This window comes from Diabrotica undecimpunctata, chromosome 1 (genome assembly GCF_040954645.1).
Source record: "Diabrotica undecimpunctata isolate CICGRU chromosome 1, icDiaUnde3, whole genome shotgun sequence".
NCBI lineage: Eukaryota > Metazoa > Arthropoda > Insecta > Coleoptera > Chrysomelidae > Diabrotica > Diabrotica undecimpunctata.
Window position 1 is genome coordinate 190,471,681 of NC_092803.1, and position 12,665 is coordinate 190,484,345.

Here is a 12,665-nt window from a genome sequence, read left to right on the forward strand (position 1 = left end):
AGACATGACAATGTCTGTTTTCAATGTGCCTCCAATAAGTTGTCGTTCCATCGTTTTCATGGTCTTTCTACTGATCGTCTTCCTATTGGGAAACCGTTTCTTGCCGTCTTTACTACTCTATTTCTTGTCATTCGGCTTATATGATCGTTCCATTCTACTCTTCCATTTCTTACCCAGTTATTGATGTTCTTCACCTTGCATCTACATCGTATATCTGTACTTCTAGCTCTATACCATAATGTCTTGCCATCAATTTTTCTATTTTTCTAAGTATTTTCATCTCTGCTGTTTCTAACATCCTTTTTGTCCTCTCTGTGTCAGGTCGTGTTTCTGCCACGTATGTCATTATTGGTCTGATACTTTTTTCTCTACAGTAAAATTCTAAGGCCATAATACCATAACACCATCATGACATTACAGCAGCTTATAAAAGAAATATGGACACAGAAATCCCTCTCCAATGATTGGAATATTGGAATACTTTGCACCATACACAAAAAAATTAGATATCTTTGAATGTTCCAATAACAGGCTGTTTTCAGATGTGGTAACTCGGTAATTCATCAGATCGCAACCCTGAAACAAATTTAAAAAAAAAAACATTGGAATATGGCATTCCAGTATCGCAAAGACTGCCCTGTAGTGGAATCCCCAAGGGAAGAGAAAAAGAGGTCGCCCAGTACAAACTTGGAGAAGATCCATCATGGACGAGATAAGAGGCCAAGGAAAGTCTTGGAATGAGGTGAAGGCCTTAGCGCAAAATAGAACCCGATGGCGCGTTTTCACTGAAGCTCTATGCTCCACTTAGGAGTTCAAGAACCTTATATATATATATATATATATATATATATATATATATATATATATATATATATATATATATATATATATTATATCAATGGTATTCCGGGTTTGACTCCGCGTTAAATGTTGTTGGTTTTGATAAAAACCATTTTGACGACGTTTCGGCAAGATCTCACTTGCCATTTTCAAGTCTCTCTGGATGGTCTGCTTCTTGTCGATGTTCGAGTGGAAGTTGACATTGATATTTATTTATATCTTACTATAATTTAATATGTCGTTTGAATTGACATGTCTGTCGAAAATAAACAACGTATGCTTTGATAATAAGTCAACTTTGTCAACAGGTGGCGATAGGAGAAAACATTGAATTATTTATTTTTACGCGCAACTGTCATTCAAAATCGCCAGTCGCTTCAAGCGTTGTTTCTGAGAGAACGGTTCATTCTACACAAAAAGTACTAATAAACATTTATGTTCAGAATTATCTAGGCTACTTTTTTTATTTAACACATTTTTTTCTACGGCGTACAAATTCTTCGTAAATCAATTTTTTTACCTCTATAAGGGGGATTTTAGGGGGAAGCCAGGGGATAAAAGTGGTAAACTTTTTTGCATCTTTTTTGGGGTCCCAAAATTGATACCCTCGACAAAATTCAGCTCGTTCGTATGATTTTTGGGGTCAAATCTCTGACGACTGGACTATAGTTTCCCATTGAGTTTCCTATGCCCGTTCGACGATTCACCACCCGGTATGTATATCTTGTTTGATCATTTTTCATATGCTTTCTTTGGTCTACCTTTATATCCTTCCAAAAACTTATATTATTTTGATTATTTTTTACCTTCCGTACCTTTTCTTCTTCTTCAGGTTCCTTCTCCTATCGGAGGTTGGAAATCATCATCGCTATTTTAATTTTATTGGCCGCGCTTCTGAATAATTCTAATGAGCTGCAACCGAACCACTCTCTCAAATTTCTTAGACAGGATACTTTGCGTCGTCCTGGGTTTCTCTTCCCTTGTATCTTTCCTTGCATAATTAATCTAAGTAATACGTACTTCTTCTCCCTCATTATATGACCCAGATATGGAATCTTTCTAACTTTAACAGTTTTTATGACTTCACATTCTTTCTTCATTCTTTGTAACACCTCTATATTAGTTTCTTTTTCAGTCCACGATATTCTGTGGATTCTCCTGTAGCACCACATCTCAAAATAGTTTAATTTTTTGATTTCAGACTTTTTTATTGTCCACGCTTCCATGCCGTATAGTAAAGTAGAAAAAACGTAACAACGTAGCATTCTTGTGCGGATCTCTAGATTAAGGTTACGGTTGCCATTTCTATTCTAGATCTGATTTCTTTTGTTTGATCTCCATCTTCGGTTAGCCAAGTTCCTAAATATTTATATGTTGTTACTCTTTCGATCGTTGTATTATTAATGATCAGGTTATCTACATTTTGTGGTTTTTTTTTTATTTCCGTACCTTTTATCATCCATTATTATATTTTTTGTGTGACTCTCTGGTATTTTGGTTTTGCGAATGTCCAACACGAACAACTTACGTTAATAGCTTATCTCTCTGTACACCTCACGTCGTACAAAACCCTTTGTAGGTACATTTTTTAAATCTTGTGTCAAAACTTTTCAAAAGACTATTTGTTGTTTTCGAGGAATCTCCAAACCGCAGCGAATATTTAACAAAGATCGCAGCTACCGTTTCGCTACCTTAAATCTTCATGCACCTTTAAAACAGCCAAAACATAATTTACAATGCACTTGTCACCACAAGTTAAAATACATAAAAGACAGGTAGTCAATTAAATACAACCTTGTACTCAACTTAAGTTGTCCAACTATGTACTCAAATACTCCTGTGCAATTATATCACCAAGATTTATTTGGACTGATGTTAAAGCTACTTAAACCTTAATACAAAATAAAGGTATATTTCAATAGTTTTTGTTACCGCATTTTGCAGTAGGGGGTAAGTGTATCTGGTTCACCCCCTGCTGAAAAAATCAACAGGTAAATTCACAAATATCCAACCCTCTACGGTAAGCAACAAAAAGTTTACAATCTGACTTAGGGATTTATTGGTTTATGGTTTAATTGCCAGTTATTGGCCGATTTAAATGTTTATGGCTTGGAAAAGATTTACGAAAATATGTAGGTATTTCGAGAATTTCAAAGGGCAAATATATAAATATGTATAAACTTTTTTATTCTACCTATCTATCTATCTCTATATTTTTTATTCTACCGAACCATTAGACTAATATCACATTGTAAGCCTAGTTATAATAATTCAAGTAGACGTTTCTATAACTAAGAAGGTACGTTGTCGATAGTATTTAATTTGTTTATGAAAAAATCAGTATAACCCGGCATATCTGTTAAAAATCAACGATTTCACGTAATAATCCTATCTTATACAGGCTATTGAAGGTTCTAAAAGATATATGAGGGATAGCTGATGACAAATCGTTGAATATGTACAGCGGATTTTGCTATTTTTTTTGACAATCATAAAAAGTAAAAAAATCACTTTTGGCCTATAAAACGTTTCCTATACATTTTAGAGGAAAATGGTTCAAATAAAACTTGTAGATCTTAAAAATTTCTTTAATTTGCGGTTTCTATATTGAAATATAAACAATTAACCGAAATAATTGCAAAAAAACCCTAATTTTGCAGTAATTTATAAATGATAATAACGTTGTTTTTTCAATAATGACATGTAATATAACCACTTGAAATTATGTCAATTAATGTATTTGCCCAAAAAGTGACTTAGTTTATCATAATTGTTAATAAAAAACCAATTAAAAGTGGTTCGACTGTTTAGCTTATAAACATTTATAATAACTTTGATATTTTTTATGACACGAACTTGTAAGTAGGTGTTTCACTGAAAATATGATGAAAAAACATAATCTTTTAAAGAAAAGAGCCTTCTTTGCACAATATGAACCAAGATAGCATGTTTTTTTTCTTAAAATCATATTTCCAGTGTTTATTAGATAACTACCTCTTCATAGGTGAAAATTGAAAATATTGTAAGTGAAAATCTAGATTTTATGATCAAATTTATATATGGCATATACAGAGCAGGTGTTAAAATTTATAATCCATTTAAGTGTTCGTACTCTTAAAATACTGTTACGATAAATATGACTCATGCCTAAATTGTAAATATGTTTATTCTAACAAGTATTTTTTCTAGTAGGTTCTCCTACGGTAAAACCTGTCTGGGTTCCACGGTATTCGAGAAGGGTCAAGCAAAGGTCACCGTCCGTTTCGAAGGGATCCCAGACTAACGGCTGTTTTAATATACATATATAGAGAAGTTTTTATTTGAAAACAGTCAGTCTGAATAATAATATCGAGCCGAGTTTTGAAATGTAACGCGCGTATTGACAGGAATATAAATTGTAATAAATGTTGTAAATAAATGATACAATTATAGTGTAAAATAAATTAGTCTAATATTGTATAAATAAAGACTTTAATAAACTAAGTGTTAGAACAATTTTATAATAAATAAAGTTAATAAATTAGATTAAAAACTCAGTTTAATACTGCCACGTTAGTTCACGTGAAGGCAAGAACTTTCCAAGCTTCGTTTTTTTTTGGAATGAAACTTCAAATTAAAGCGCTTTGTAAAAATTTTGCAAAATCTCGCCTTGTATGACATGCAGAACATTCATTGTATTTAACTGGGGTAGTTCGAGAAAATAATAAGATCTGGGCTACTTTCATCTTCCAGAAAATCGTAAAATCCCAGAAAAATAAATTAATTAATTTTTTTCCATAAAAAAGTTATTGAATTTTACTATTATTTGATGAGAAATGTTTTAATTTTAATAATTAATGTATATTAATATTTAATATTTATTATAAATTAATACTCAAAATGTGTTTATAAACTCAAAAATATAATTAACATAATCAAAGACGCGCAAAGAGGAAAGCAACAAACACTAATATATCAAAAAAAGAAAATACAGAGAGAGAACACAATAAACACAACAGGCATAGGACCACTGTAAACGAATGCGAAATTAAATGAATATTTTAGTCAGACATATTTCTCAAAACAGATAGAACACGCTTTCAACGAAACACAAAGAGAAATATGGAGAATTATAAGAGGACAAAGAAAAGAGATGAACGAACTAATAAAAAAGAAACACATTTAAAGGAAAACATGGGTAGACTACGTTGGATCTCTACTTCCTAAAAGTGACGATAATGAACCACCAACACCAGAGGTGACGACAAAGAAAGAGATAAATATTGATGAGGGAGAGGTAAAGGAAGCGTTAAGGAAATTAAAAAACAGAACATCGCCAGGAGAGGACATAATAACGAATAAACTCTTAAATTACGGAGAATACTTCTCTTCAAAAAGGGAGTCAAATCGGACCCGGAAAATTACAGAGGATTAATTTATTAAACGTTACACTAAGATTAACAACCAAAGTGATAACAAATAAACTGAATTAAATTATAACACTAGCAGAAGAACAACAAGGTTTTAGGTCGGGAAGATGATGCACCGACGCTATATTTATAATGAGGCAAGTGCAAGAGAAATCATTAGAATACAACCGGCATATCGATATTTTGTGGACCCTAAGAAGGCATTTAACTGGGTCAAATTAAAGGACGTTATCCACTTATTGAACGCAAGAGAGATACCTCTAGGAATAATCAAAACAATCGAAAATATCTACCTAAACAACACAATAACAGTAAAAGTAAAAGAAGAACTAACTACCTTATTGAAGCTGGCAATGGGTTAAGATAGGGATTCTCGATTTCTCGAGATTATCGATTTCTCGATAGGAAAGCTCGAAAATGAAGTGGAAGATCAAGTGAATAGAGAAAACAGAGCCGCAGGCTGCCTGAATAAAACAATATGGAGAAATAAAAATATCTGGAAAGAAATGAAAGGCAGAATTTACAAAACAATCTTCAGACCAATAATGACATACGCGGCAGAAACACGACCTGACACAGAGAGGATAAAAAGGATGTTAGAAACAGCAGAGATGAAAACACTTAGAAAAATTGATGGTAAGACACTATGAAACAGAGCTAGAAGTACAGATATACGACGTAGATGCAAGGTGAAGAACGTCAAGCACTGGGTAAGAAATAGAAGAGTAGAATGTAACGATCATATAAGCAGAATGACACCAAAAAGAGTAGTAAAGACGGCAAGACAGGGTTCCTTAATAGGAAGACCACGAAAACGATGGAACGACAAATTACTAGAGGCACATTGAAAAACAGACACAGTCATGTCTACATAAAAAGAAGAAGAAGAAGATCTTTGACGTTATCTTTTTCAAGGGATATTTTTTACTACAAATTCCTCAAAAGAATGTTTTCATTATCTAATAAAAGAGAAAATGCCAATACTGGGCTATATACCATAGTTTAAAAGAACTTGTAGTGAAGTACACTTGACTGGTATATTCTTCAGGACGCTGATGGAGTCCTTGTTTCGAGTTTCTCTCTCTTTTCAATCCTGATCCCTCGGAGGAAGTGTATTGTTTATCGTGATGTCGTATATTGTCCATCTCCAAAGATATGTGTCTCTGGTCATTCATTTTAACTCATGCATAGGTCTTTTGCACATTTCTGTAATTTGGTTGATCCATCTTGTTGGGGATCTTCCTCGTGATCTTAGGCCTTTTCTTCTACTTTTCCTTGGATAATAAATGTTTCCATGTTTTCTGCTCTAATAACATATCCAAAGTATTTTAATTGTAGGGGATCGACTTTGCTGGAGAGCCGTTTGCTGACCTTTAGTGCATTTAAAATTGGATTATTTGTCCTGTGGTTGGTTCACGGAATTCATGACATTCTTTTTTAACAAAGAATAGGGATCAATATATTCCCTTAAAGTGAAATCTTTTAACATAGAACTTATGTCGCTTTAATTTAAATTTTTAATACATTTAATATGTAATTCAAAGATTATTACACCTTATTAAGTGGCTACTTTCAATTGTTAACTATGTTTTCACTGATGATGGTCTGAAACGTGCAAAATTTTATTCGGTTTGGATAATTTTAATTTTTTATAAATAAATTTTAAACATATATTCCATTTTACAACAGAAGTTTTTTACTTCACTGAAAATGTTTTCATTCATACACTTAAAAGATCCCAAGGGAGCTAAAATATTGTCAGTATGATGGTACCAAAAAGGAAAGTGCGTTCAAGAGTTTTTTAAATTCAACAAGTTCATTATTTATAGAGTGTTCTGTACAACCACGAAAGTAGAAGACAACAGACTGGCATGTATTCCTTTCATGACAATTCCAATACAGTGGTGTTTAGTGTATTCCATTCTTTGTTTCTGAATTTCCATCAAACGATGATGGTTGCTAAACTTAATATTGATGCCTGAAATATCGTTTACCTCAACAAAAAAATCGGATGGTTTGTTTTTTCACACCACTATCACACCGATGGTCCTAAAGAATTAGTTGGAATCCTAGAGGCTAAAGAGATTTCTATAGGGAGCTCGATGGAAAGGAGACATTCGTATTTCCCAAAGCCTAAAATTTTCATATTTAAAATCTGCTGGAAAAGTTCTTGCTTCAGTTATACTATAAACAATGAAAAAAAAAAAGAATATGAACATTAGAAATACTGAAACCACAAAATAATTAAAAACGAATTTTCCATTTTCGCCTCTTAAATCATGTTCGCTTCACATTTGTTTTTAACACAATTTTGAATGAATATTTATATTCTGCATATTTATAACAACCTTCAATCTGAAAGGTAAAACGTCAAGTACTAAACATTTTATGAACCAATTTGTTGTTTATTTGCAACAATATATATGAAAAACAAGAAGCTACAAAGAAATATTTTCAAAACAATATATTATTTATAATTTTACGATAATTTATCAATAAAAGTCCGTCATGTGGTACAAGGTGTTGATATGTTCGGGTTCGAATAAAATAAAGCGTCTGCATCGCGCACTGGTAAAGCGGAGTGGTTAACATCTGCAAGGCGGCGCACATGACCCAGTGACCCACTCTCCGACTTCCTCGTTAACCATAACCGCCTCCAGAAGAGCCCCGGTAGACGTATGTATGTTTATTTGTATTATATGATATGATACTTGTTTGACTTTATGATCTCAGCAAATCAAAATTTATTGCAAAGTACTTATACGGATTTATTCGATATACAACACACTTGGAGACTTATTAAATGTGTCACATAAATATTCTTGAAAAAAATTGGTTTAGTTTATTTTACCGCCCATAGAACAACTAAATATTATAAAATAATTTTAATACTAGTTCAACTACCAAAACTATATACATAAGGCACAATGATATCCTTATCAAACAAAACGTGAAAGAAATTTGAAACTGCAAAAGTTTAAAAACTAATAAGAAGAACCAATATGCTAAGAAAAATTGTGATACTGTCAAAACTGGACATGATTTCGTTTTCATGGTCTTCCCATCTATCGTTTTAGATCGTTATTTCGTTGTTACTTTTTTTATTATTTTATCCATTGGTTGAACAATGCAGGGCTTAGAGAATCACTCTGTCTTATCCCATTGCCAGCTTCAATTGGGTCAGTTAGTTCTTCTACTTTTACTTTAATTGTGTTGTTGTGGTAAATAATTTCGAACATTTTGATTTTTAATAGAGGTATCTGTCTTGCGTACAATAAGCGAATCTCTCTCTCTCTCTTGTCGTTTTTCCATTACTGAGGATCATGATTTCTTCCAACATTCCTAACAATTTTTCTCCATTGGTCTCTATCTTCAGCTGCTCTAAGAGCTTCACAGACTGAGTTTTCAGCTGAATTCTTAATTTGGTCGCTCCAAATTATCGGTACCTCTGAGAACCAAGTGACTGAAAAATTACAGAACACGTTGCAGACATATTGTGGATAACCTTTTTTTAATCTCGAGTTGGTTTAGAATAGAAACGTTTCTCCTATGAGCTGTCCAAGCTATGCACAGCATTCACCAGTCTTATCTTGATATTTTGAGTGAAAGATCTGTCTTTTCAAGCTTTAGTTAGGCGAATCATTGCATTTTTTGCCATACCCATACGTCTCCGAACTTATGCTTCACAGTTACCACCGTTAGTTATACTAGACCCCAGATAGAATAAACTGTCCACTATTTGGTATTCCTGTAACATGTTAGTCAGTTGAATAGTGTGGAATCTGTCGCCTACCATTATTTTTGTCTTAGCTTTATTAAGTTTCGTACTCAACTCTCAGCAGGAGATTAAACATGTCTTGCTCATTTGCTACTATAAGTGTAGTGTCATCAGCAAATCTTAAATTGCTATCTTGCAATTGCATTCTGACATGAGAATGGCTTTAGATTGCATCTAAAGCCATCTTCATGACATGTTCACTATCAATTTTGAATAAGTCAGATGACAACATGCATACTTGCCTCACACCTCTGTTCGTCTTGAATTGGTTTGAGAACTTCTGATCTAGTCATATTGTTGCTATATTGGACTGGTACAGATTTTTAATAAGTATCACCAGGTGCATTGGTGTTCCAATTTCGTTATATAATATAATATAATATGATCCATATTGGTAATACGTGATTTTGTTCATAAGAAATTGTAGGTCTTCTAAGTTGTCCGCAAATACTATGGTGTCATCTGCATATCTGATGTTGTTTAGCCTGTAACCATTTAGTAGAATACCTTTTTCCGTTTCGTGCAAAGCTTTGATAAATATTCTTTCAGAGTACGAATTGAAGATTAGAGGAGACAAAATACAGCCTTACCTCACTCCACGCATGATTTTCACATAGTCAGTGTGTTCACCTTCAACTCTGAGATTTGCTGTCTGATTCCAATAAAGATTTCTAATTATTTTCAGATCTTGGTTGTTAATTCCTGTTTCTTTTAGTATTTGCATCATCTGGGCGTGCTGTACTCGATCATAGGTACTTATAATTGTCTAGACTTTTCAATGCGTTGTCTCAGGTTCAGGATTTGTACCCGCCTACCTTTACCCTTTACAAACCCCTCTTGTTCCTGAGGAATTTGGTAATGTAGATCGGTTTTAATCTATTTTTGATGATATGCAACAATATTTTACTAGCATGTATTATAAGTGACAGTGTGCGGTAGTTTTTACATCTGGTAGTAGTTCCTTTTTTATGTAGCGGGAAATACATTGAGATACACCAATCAGATAGCCATTTTAGTAAATTAGTAACTGTAGTATTTCAGTTGGTATTAAATCAATGCCTGGGGATTTATTTCTCTTTAGCGATTTAATTGCATCTTTGACTTCAGCGAGTAAGACAGTAGGTTCTCTAGGGTAGTCAAAGGGTCATTGATTTCCTGCAGGTACCTCGTTATTTTTATAATAGTTCGCCACAGTAGTTTCGCCATGTTTCCAATATTTCGTTCAGTATCGGTCTTTAGATTACCTTCCTTATCTATTACAGGCCACGTTTGAGATTTAAATTCTCTGGTAAGGAGTTTGATCTTCTGAGATTAATGTCTCCGGTTATTTCGACAGCCATGTTTCTCTATCTCTCTGCATATTTGGGAGATGTAATCAGCTTTGTCTTTGCGGCACTGTTTTCTGATTTCTTTCGATAACGCTCTGTATTCATCGTTTGTTTCGTATCTAATTTTATGTTCTTTTCTGCGTTAAATCACAGTCCACGTATTACCGGATATCCACGGCTTACGGCTCGTGAAAACCGCTGCCTCACAGTCTTTTGCTAATAACGTCCTTTAAATTGACCCTGTCAAATGCCTTCTGAGGACCATAAAACCTAAATAATGCCGGTCTGTTGTATTCTAATAAATTCTCTTGCAATTGCCTCATTATAAATATAGCGTCGGTGCATCTTCCCGACCTAAAACATTGTTGTTCTTCTGCTAGTGTTATAATTTTATTCAGTTTATTTATTATCACTTTGGTTGTTAATCTTAGTGTTGTATTTAATAAATTAATTCCTCTGTAGTTTTCTGTGTGCGACCAATCTCCATTTTTGAAGGGATGTGTTAGGATGCTTGATCTCCATTCTTGTGGAATTCTGTTTTGTTGTATTATTTTTTGGATTAGTTTTATTTGTTGTTTGGTCAGATCTGATCATCTGTACTTTAGCAGTTCATTTGGTATTCTGTCCTCTCCTCGCAATTTTATATTTTTTAATTTCCTTAGTGCTTCCTTTTCCTCTCCTTCCTCAATGTTTATTTCCTCGTTACTTTTGTCGTTATTTTTGTCGTTACTTCTAATGTTGCTGGTTCATTATCGTCACCTTTAGCAACAAGGGATCGAAATTAGTCTGACCCTGTTTCCTTCTGAAGGGTTTCGGTTTTATAAGTTATTTCATGTCTTTTCTTTTTCCTCTTCATAATTCTCCATATTTCTCTTTACGTTCCGTTGACAAAATAAATTCGTTCCAACTAAATAAAATCTCTTTACGTTCCAAATAAATTAGGTACACCAGTCAGTCAAATTAATCAGGACTTTCTTGAGCTATGAAACAAATATAATAGCTGTAACAAAGTTTAACTGATATGGCTTGTTTTACAAGTTCGGCTATGTTCAAAAATTTACTAAATCAGGACAGTGACTAGTAGTAGTAGTACAACTATTAATCAACCAAGAATCAATATAACGGGTTACCAATTACTGCTAGCTGCCCACAAATTTGAATGTTCGGTGGAAACCGAAACAACATCAATAATGGATAAGCACTGCAAAAAGTAGTCGTACCGTCATTACTATCAATATCAAGAAGTTCTTCAGACACTTTAGAGCTTTTATCTATTCCTAGAATAAAAACAAATATCTAAGCAGTATCTGAAACATCCGTTGAGTCATTCAAGGCCAGAAAAAATCATAATTTCACTCATAATTTTTTCAGATAGATAGATAGATAAAAAGACAGATTTAGAGAGGTGGCCATTTGGTCTATTCCACTTCGGCATTTTCAGATCTATTGTGGTTGGTTCTATAGTCCTAGATAACATTCTCTAGCCTGGCACTTTTTAAAAAACCGGTGGATTTTCTTCTCCTAATGCAAAGAACCGCACATTTGCCAGACTGTCATACTGACATAGTGTGCTCTACTGTTTCTTACTCGAGATGACAGAATCTATACAGGTCATCATATGATAATCCCATCAGCTTCAAGTGCCTATTCAGCTTACAGTGTTCTGTTAGAAGACTTACTATGACTTTGACTGTTTTCCTGTCTTTGCTTATTAGGTCTGCCGTAAATTTTGGCGAATGTTCTGTAATGAACTGTTTCGCCTGTCTTTGTTCTAGTGAATTCGTCCACCATGCCAGATATTTGTGAGCTACCTACTTCCTTGTATCCGTTCTTGTTTCTGTCTTTGCAACGCTGCAGAAGGGTTCCGATCCAATGAATGGCATTGATGAACCTTGTTTGGCCATTTTATCTGCTTTTTCATTGCCCTTATGACCCTCGTGCCCCGGTACCCAAGCTACCGTAATCTTGCTACGGTCTCCTAGTTTATTTAGAGCACACACACAATCCCATACTAGATTAGAATTGTCCTCTACAGAACTGAGTGCCTTAAGCGCTGCCTGATTATCTGTGAAGATGGCAACTAAACGGAACGTTCTTTCCTGCCTCTCTATTTTTTCCACACAGTGATGGATTGCCGTTATTTCCTCCTGGAAAACTTTCACATCCTTAGATAGACTTACCGGAAAGTGATGATTGATTTGTCCCTACTATGTTTTTGAATCATCCGCGTACCAGATAGCAGCAGCTTGTAGCTGTATTCGTAAGCTATATAAATAGCTGTTGCATCGATAGGTTGCCCCATCACAATAT